The following is an 8,194-nucleotide window of genomic DNA, read 5'->3' on the forward strand; positions in this document are numbered from 1 at the left end:
ACCCCCCCCCCCCCTCTAGTATCGGAAAAGGCAATGGCACCCCACTCCAGTATTCTTGCCTGGAAAATCCCAAGGATGGAGGAGCCTGGTAGGCTGCAGTCCATGGGGTCACTAAGAGTCAGACACGACTGAGCGACTTAGCAGCAGCTACTCCAGTATGATCTCGTCACTAGGTACAACGGCCCTATTTCCAAGTAATGTTACACTTGGAGATATTGGGGGTCAGGACTTGAACACATGAATTTTGGTGGGGAGGTATTCAACACCCAGCAGAAGGGCTCCATGAGGAAGGCCCAGGGGGGCTGGGCCAGGTGAGCTGGGCTGGACAGAGGAGGCTGGGGAAGAAGCCACATATTTCCAGCAGAAGAAATCACGTAAGCAGGCCTTTCTGGCAGGGTCGCTCTAGAAGGTTCTTAAGAGACTCCCTGCGGCTGCAGAAAGTATGTGAGTGCATGCATGCATGTGTGTGGGGGTGGGGCTGCCTCGCACTCGTCTCTGGGTGGAGACAGACCAAGACAGGCAGAGAGAGTGGAGGGGCACGGGAAGGGGGGGCCTGTCAGGCTTGATCTTTGTGGGTTTGTTTTTGACTTTCTGCTGACTCTGGAAATGGACTGACAGGGGTGGGGGTGAGACAGAGGCAGGAAAGCGAGGGAAGCTTTCAAAGCTGTAGCCATGGGAAATGTTTTTATTTTCTGCTTGAAAGAAAAGTGCCAAAGAAGGATTAAAAAAAAAAAAGGCGGGAGGGGGTGAAGAGAGTAAGAGAGGCTCATGTGTGACTCACTCACACACGCATACACATCCTGGAGGCCTGTGGGGGTAGGAGGCTCCTGGGAGGCCTGGGAAGCAGGGTTTGGTCCTTCCGTCCTCTCCCAAAAGAGGCCACCATGGGCCGCGGAGGACAGGTGAGGAGCACAAAGACGCAGAGCTGGGTTGAAACCTGTCTGGCTTGCTTGTCGTCACCCAGACTGGGCGATCTTAGGAAGGCGTCTCACTGATGTGGCTCCCGGGGACCCTTTGGATGAGTGTGTCTCTAACAAGGGCACAGACGTGTGCAACAGAAGGTGTGTGTTAAGGAGCAGAACGAATACCTGGAGGAACGCCCAGACGGGGGTGGTGTGCCAGAAACCGGGAGACCCCAAGGGAGATGGGAGGTGGGATTCTCCAGGGACGTGCTGCGCCCGAGCTCCGCCAGGTAAACGGAGCCCCAGGCCCCCTGAACTCCTGACCAAAGAGCCCTCCCAGCCAGGAATGAGGGCCAGGCTCCTTCAGCCAGCCTGACCTTACCCTGCCCCTACCAGGCCCGGCCAAATGGGCTCCCATTAACCTCTGATCCCTGTTGCCTCCCCGTCCCAGGCGAGGGCAGGAGAGAGGCCCCAGGAGAAGGTGGACAGAGTGGACGAGGCAAGGCAGGAGGAGGGTGGCGGGCTAGGTCAGCACCGTCGGCTGGGCACCTTCTCTCAGCTGGCCGTGGTCAGGCTGGGGGCTCCCTGGGTGCTGGGACTCCCCGTAGGTCTCCCCCATCGCCCCGCGCCCCTGTGGGCCTGCCCTGCTTTCTGTACCTCGGGTTTCTGGTCTGTTATACGGGCCCGACAGCACTCATGTCAGAGGGCGGTCCAAGCCTGCACGGAGCAGAAGCTCGCATCAGGAGGAATTTTCAGACGGAAGGAGAGGAAACCCGAGCGTTCTGTTGTGGACGCAGGTGGGCTGGGTTGGGTGTGCAGGGGCCACGTGGGTCAGGGTGGTGGGCAGGGGCGGAGATGCCTCTGGGGGGCCAGGCTGCCCAAGGAATTTACTCCGGAGCTCTCAGCATGTACAGGCCTGCCGGGCAGGGGTTCAGAGGCCCAAATGGAGCTGCCAGCAGGCAGCAGGAGAAGAGGACCTGGAGGAGACGGGAGGGCGGCCCCTCGGGGGACACTGACTCCCCACCAAGAAGTGCAGCGCCCCTCCCCTGGCAGCCCCCCACCCCCCCACCAAGCACACGGGCTGCCAAGGCCTCCATTAGTCACCCTGGCCGCTGACATACATAAATCCCATTAGTCATAGGCGCACACACAGGCTTGTGAAACACACCCAGGCACACCCAGACAAAGAAGGCCCCCACAGAGGCCTTGTCTGTGCCCCGTGTCCCTTCCCTGGGAGCCTAGAACAGTGCGGGGACCCTAGGCGCTCAATGGACATGTGGTCAGCTTCACCCTCCAAATACTGCTAGCCCCCCCCCCCCCCCCCCACTGCAAGTAACCACAGCTGCCCTATCCCCTGGGCACACGAGCACCAATAAGCACCCCTGAATGCCCCTGGCCAGTCTCTCTTCTGCTCCTCTGCGGAGTGGGAGGGGGGCTCGGCTGGCACGCGGGGCCCCTCCCCGTGCCTGTCCCCCGACGGGTCTAGCAGGAGATCCAGTCTCCAAGGTCAGCAGAGCTCCTTAGCAGGCGGCCCCGGCCTGATTTATTGGCGGTTTATTTGGAGAAACACTATCGCTCTCGGATTCTGGAGGGGGGAAAAAAAAAAAAACAACACACGCTCGCGGTGGACTTTAACCTTGGGCTGAAACCGCAGCGCTTTGTTTTCGGAGGCGCTTCCTGGGGCGCCGCGGGGCTGGGGCTGGGGCCGGGGGAGGCGCGGCCGGAATGCGGCTCGGCCGCCTCTCCACTCCCAGGCTGCGTTCCCGCCGCGGAGGGGAGCGCTCAGATTCTTCTGGGCTCTGCCCGGAGGCCTCGGTCCCTTCACTTGTGCTTTTAGAAATTCTAGGAAGGAGCCGAAGCTCCCCGGGTGAGTATTTCGCAGCGAGGTTTCCAAACCCTCCGCCTCTGGCATCTTCCACGTGCCAGTCTGCTGTGGCGTCTCTGGCTCAGGGTGGATCCCAGGAGGCACGGTGTGTGAGTGTGAGTGTGTGTGTGCGGGTGAGTGTGTGTGTGAGTGTGTGTGCGTGAGTGTGTGTGTGAGTGTGTGTGCGCGAGTGAGTGTGTGTGTGAATGCCTCCCCCTTCGGCGGCTGTCCCCACCAAAGTCCAGGAGGCTGTCCGGAGGTGGCTGTCCTGATGAAGAGCGTGCATGCCTGCTTGTCGGCGGATGCAGGGCATTGGAGTGAAGGCCTGTTCCCCGCCCCTCTGGCAAAGAGACAGACAAAGCTGGTGACTTTAAGCGTTATTATTGCAAATCCACCCCATCTGGATCAGTCCCCCTCTACCCGCCCCGCTCCTGCCTGGGGTGGAAAGACTGCCGCCCCTACCAGGCTGCCTCCAGCGCTGGACCTGCTTTCCCGCTGGTTCGCCTGTTTGCGACAAAGCAGGTGGCCGACGAGGGGGCCGAACTGGGTCCAGACAGGGGAAAAGCCCAGGTCCCGGCAAGGAGGAGATGGGGCTGGCACGGGGGCGGGGGGGAGACCAGAGGAGCCCCTCGCCTACAGGCGAGGCGCCTGGAGACCCCGTTTGGTCCTCGATGCACACAAAAGCCCCCCTTCCCACATGGTGCACCCACGGAGCGCTCCAAGGGCCGAAGGGTGGCCTAGAATGGCCGCAGAGTCCGTGCTGGGAGGCCGAGTTCTGAGAAGTCACTCTGACCCAGCAGAGCCTGAACTGGACTCAGGCAGGTGGCGGCACGTGCCCACCAGAGCCTCACCTCGCCTTCTGAGTAGTAAGCGCGTGGCTGGGCGCCACTATCCCAGGGAGTGGTCAGGGGATGCCCAGGCCCCCTCAGGGTCCCGCGGCTGCAGGGATGGAAGCTGGCGGTGCCCAGTGGACAGAGCTGTTCGTTCCCTCTCTCTGGCCAACAGGGAAATTTCTGACTTGACTCCCTGCTTCGTCTTGGGGCGCCCATGCCCTGACCTGGAGAACAGGGTGTCCAGTGCAGTCCAGATGCCGGCCTCCCCGGGAATACCGGCCCAGGCAGTGGGAAGGAGGCCCTCCCCTGCGCCCAGATTTATGGCCCCAGCCGGCCCCCAGCGCCGGAGACAGTCTCCGTCCCCTTAGAGTCAACAGTCGAGTGGAAGACCCGACCCGGCCTGGCCTGGGGAAGAGGCTAGGGCTGGAGGCGGAGCCGAGCGCCTCAGGGATCCGCGGGACCCGGCCGTCCAGACGCTCCGGAGTCCCGGCTCTGTGTGCGTTGCGGCCCGGCTCCTGCGGCTTTCCGGACTCCGGCGCCGCGCCCTTGGTCTTCCTGGCGAGTCGGGACTGATCTCGGCGGGGCTGGTCGAACCTCGGCTCGGCGCCGAGTCGTGACTGAACCAGTCCCGGCAAGGGGATGGAGAGCCTGGCTTTCCCGGGCGGGGCCTCTCCGGGTTTTAGCAGCACCCGGGCCAGGAGCTCCCTGGTTGTTGGACCTGGAACCTGAAAACGGGCGCTTAAAAGACCGCGTCACGGCTTCCCAAGCGGGCAGCGGAGGCCGGCGAATTCCCGGGGCCCCCTACACGGAGAGGCTGGTGGAGCGCGGGGATTTCGGTCCCCGCTGCACAAGGCGGCTTGGGGCAAGTGGTGGAGGTGGCTTGGGTGTCCTCGCCTAGGAAACGATGGTTTCTTCTCGGGGGGCAGGGTGAGGAGAGGGGTCAGGGGAGAATGTCGTCCCTGCGGCCAGCCACACGAGGATTCCGGGGAGCGCAGGGTTTGACCCTGAACTGGGCAAGATTGCCCAAAAGTGCGGGACGCTGAGCCCGCGCCGCGACAAAGGCGCGGCTAGGGAGCGCCGAGTCCAAGGTTGGCCTGTCATTTGGTTTTTTAAACAAAGCGAAAGAATTTTGTCAGTCGGGCTGCGTCCACGGAACTGGAGATCCGGGAACGTACAAAAGGCCTCGGCTCTGGCGGCCCCGCGGATGACCGCGGACAACAGCGCGGGCCTGGGCGCGTTCTCCGGGGACTGAGGAGGTTCCCCGCTTCAGCCGATTTTCCGCCCAGCCAGTACAACACACACACACACACACACACACACACACACACACACACACACACACACTGCGTCAACGCACTCTCTTTTTGGCCACGGATCCTGCCGAGTAAACACAAGTATGCGGGGGGAGGGGCGGAAGATGGCGGCTGGACCCGGGAGCGCTGCGGAGTCCGCGCGCTGCGACCCGATCCACGCGGGGCGCCCAGGCCCGGGTTTATGTTGAGTGTGGTCACCTGAGGGGGGACCGTATTTTCCCAGGCCGCGAGGGTCGGCCGGGGGTGCCCCTGAGGCCCCCTACGAATGGTGGGGGGGTCTTGAAAGCAGCCTGGACTGCGCCCACCTCTCCATTTGGGATCTCTTCCCCCGCCCTTAAGATGGCTCCCGGCCGCCTGTTTACTCGGCGACTGCGGGCGGCTGGGCGCCGGCGGAGAGGGGCAAAGATCGGGGCGCACGCAGGTCGGCCCGGCCGGCCCGCAACCCCACCGCGCGGTAGCTCGGAGACCCGGCACTGCCCGGCACGGTCTGTCCGGCGAGCCAGGAGGAGCCGCCGCCGCCACCACCTCCGGGTTCCCAGGCCCTGCACCCGGGCAGCGCTGGCCAGGGGCTCTGCGGGCTGCCGGTGTGCGCGGGGACGGCCGCACAAGGGGGCCGCAGCCCGCAAAGGTCCGGGGTATGGGGAGGGAGGGGGCCTACGCTTGCCCCCCGAACCTCGGCCCTAATGAAATGCACGCTTGGTTCGCCACGCCGACCAGGCGCACACTTGGAAAATGCAGACGCCATTGGCAAATCCAGGGCAAACGCACAATTTTTATTAGCAACTAAATGATTTATGGCACATATACCGCGCCGGCACAATTACGGCGTCTTGGAGCATCCAGGGGTGAAAACATTAAACATTTATAAAAATAGGCTTTTGTTTTTTTCCACCCCCGTAAGCCCTTTGTATTCCCCACCCCTACTCTCTGGACATTTTTTTTTTTCTTGAGCTATATTAAAACAAAGAAAAACATTCCAGATCCCGGGCGGGGGTACTGGGATGGGGGATCAGTGTTTGGGGTCTGAATACTGAGCGATGGGGGTTTCAGGAGTGGGAGGGTTTACTAGGAACCCACAAAGGCCTCTGGATAAGGCTGGAGACACTCGGCGCCCACCCGGGCTGCGCCCCTACTCAGGGCCCCTTCCCCGGCTTTGGCTTCCAGCAGCCTCGCGCAGTTCAGCTGCATTTACTTTACTTCTGCAGTCACCCCCCTCCCCCAAGGCACACAGCACAATACCTCCTTTCTCTAACCCCCCTCTCCTCTCGGTCTGTGCTCCCGGCCGTACCGGGGCTGCACCAGGAGCCTCCGGCCGCCCCGGCCGCCCCTGAGACCTGCGTGCCCTGCTCCGCCACTCCTTCCCCTCGGCTCCGGCTATTTTCGAGGCTTTCTTTCCTTCTCTCCCCTCCTCCCCCCCAGCAGAGCTCCAGCTTCCAAAAGAGGGCAGCCTAGAAACCAGCGCAGGAGGCTCCAGGAAGGGCAACTTGAAACTGCCCTCAAGAGGCTGAACTTTTTTTTCCCTAAAATTTATACTGGAATTAAATTAAGACACCCCCAGTTCGCTCTCTAAGCCTACCCCCTTCTTTTTCTAAAAGTGGAGTAAAGAAAATAGAACGAATGGGCGCGAACTAGCTCATTATCCCCCTCCTCCAGAAAAGTTGCCTTAAAAATGGATTGAGGGAAAAAAAAAAAAAAAAAGAACGAACGATGCAAAAACGCTGAGTCCGCAGCGAGGGGCGAAAGAGCGGGCTTCTCTTGTTTTAATTAAAATGTAATCACCGCGGTCGGTCTCTGAGGCAGGATCGGAAAGGATTTCTGCCCCTCCAAGCTTCCTTTCGAGGGTACGTAATGCCTAGTCGGGCACGGGTTCCTGCGGGGCTGCGCAGGGTGCGGGCGCCCAGGACGGCCCCTACGACCGCGTCCGCACTCCTCGCGCCTGCAGCCAAGTAGGTTGCCGCGGGCAGCTCCCGGCTACTCAACCCAGAAAGGATTTTGCTGAAAGCGCAAAATAAAAGTACAAAGTCTGGGGGATTGGGGCTCCCCTCCCCCTCCGGCCGCTGCGGCCAGCCAAGCACTTTTTGGGCTTGGCTGCTGCTTCCTCTGAGCTCAACAGATTTTTTTTTTTTTCCCGGTCTCGCCCTCCCTGGAGGGGGCGCGGCGGATGGAAGGCGAGAGAGGCCCCCAGCCAAGAGGTTTTTAATATTACACTTTAATAGGTTTCAGAAGGCCCCGTGGAGAAATGCTAATAGGCTGAAATGTCAGAATCGAGAGGGAGTCAGTTTGCGCTCAGCCGATCTAATCCTTTTTTCTGCTCTGATTTTTTTTTTTTTGGTGGGGGGGGGGGAGAGAAAGGGAGGGGAGCGCCCACGCAAAGAGAGTCTTTGGGGAGGGGCGCGAGGCAAAGCGCCGCAGCCCCGGCCGGGACGAGCGGGGGGCGCGCCCTGGCCCGCGTTTCTATAGGAACCCCTTTTAGAAGATTAGAAACTCACCCGCTGCCCGCCGCCGCGGCCTCTCCAAAATATTAATCAGTAACCATCTGACACCGCGTTTCAGGGAGGAACCCGCAGACCAGGGCTAGAAAAACGGCCTTCTCGCCTGCCCATCCCACCCAACCGCGCTGTTCGGGGAGAGGGAATGAATCGCTGCTTTGTTTTAAAGCGAGGTGGGGGGAGGAGGGAAAAAGCCGCCCTTGTCCGTTTTGGCGTCTTCCACCGCGCGTTCTAGAAGGCGCGCCTCGGGGGGAGGTGGGGAGTCGGGGGGCCCCCGGGCGCGGGGCGCAGCCCGCCGGACCCCGGCCCTTGCCAGCTCCCTCGGCTTGTCACCTCCTCCCGCGAGCAGGAAGCTGACAGGCGGCCCATTAAACTGCGCCTTGCAAAGCCCAGGATTGCGGCGACAACCATCTTCCTCTATTCTGATCACTCAGCCCAGACGCTGGGGGAGGGGGGAGGAAAAGGGAGGAGGAGGAAAGGAGGGGGGGGGGGGTCCGAGCTGGTGGAGGGGGAGGGCTGCCTAGAAACGGCCCGGAAAAATTCTCACCACCAGTTTTGATCATTCAGCCCCGCCGAGGGGAGCCTGGAAACTGCTGGAGCCCCTTGGTCCGTAATTGGTTTTATAGGAATGGCCGAGGGCCAAGGTGTTTACATGCGCGTGATGGGCGGCGCGCGCGGCCAATGGGTGGCGGTCGGGGGCCGGCCTGCGGGGAGGCGGGCACCCGGGAACAATGCGTGTTTCTTCGCCCGAGAGTGTTCCCCTCCCCCAGTCGTCCCCTCCCCCCCCCCGCTT

General features: G+C 61.7%; 1 long non-coding RNA gene across 3 annotated transcripts; it reads right to left on the reverse strand.

Annotated features, from left to right (window-relative positions):
- Positions 1 to 665: 665 nt before the first annotated feature.
- On the reverse strand, positions 666 to 8,020 carry LOC139032744 (uncharacterized). Of its 3 annotated transcripts, none has more exons than XR_011485340.1 (5): positions 7,402 to 8,020; positions 3,229 to 4,324; positions 3,002 to 3,106; positions 2,283 to 2,487; positions 666 to 1,619 (listed from the first exon to the last, which is right to left on the reverse strand). It is a non-coding gene; the product is annotated as an uncharacterized lncRNA (long non-coding RNA). The 3 variants fall into 3 exon arrangements; XR_011485339.1 differs by having other exon boundaries at positions 666 to 1,030; positions 1,560 to 1,619; positions 3,002 to 4,324; XR_011485338.1 differs by having other exon boundaries at positions 3,002 to 4,324.
- Between the last annotated feature and the right edge of the window lie 174 nt (positions 8,021 to 8,194).

Source organism: Odocoileus virginianus, chromosome 33, assembly GCF_023699985.2.
Source record: "Odocoileus virginianus isolate 20LAN1187 ecotype Illinois chromosome 33, Ovbor_1.2, whole genome shotgun sequence".
Classification (NCBI taxonomy): Eukaryota; Metazoa; Chordata; class Mammalia; order Artiodactyla; family Cervidae; genus Odocoileus; species Odocoileus virginianus.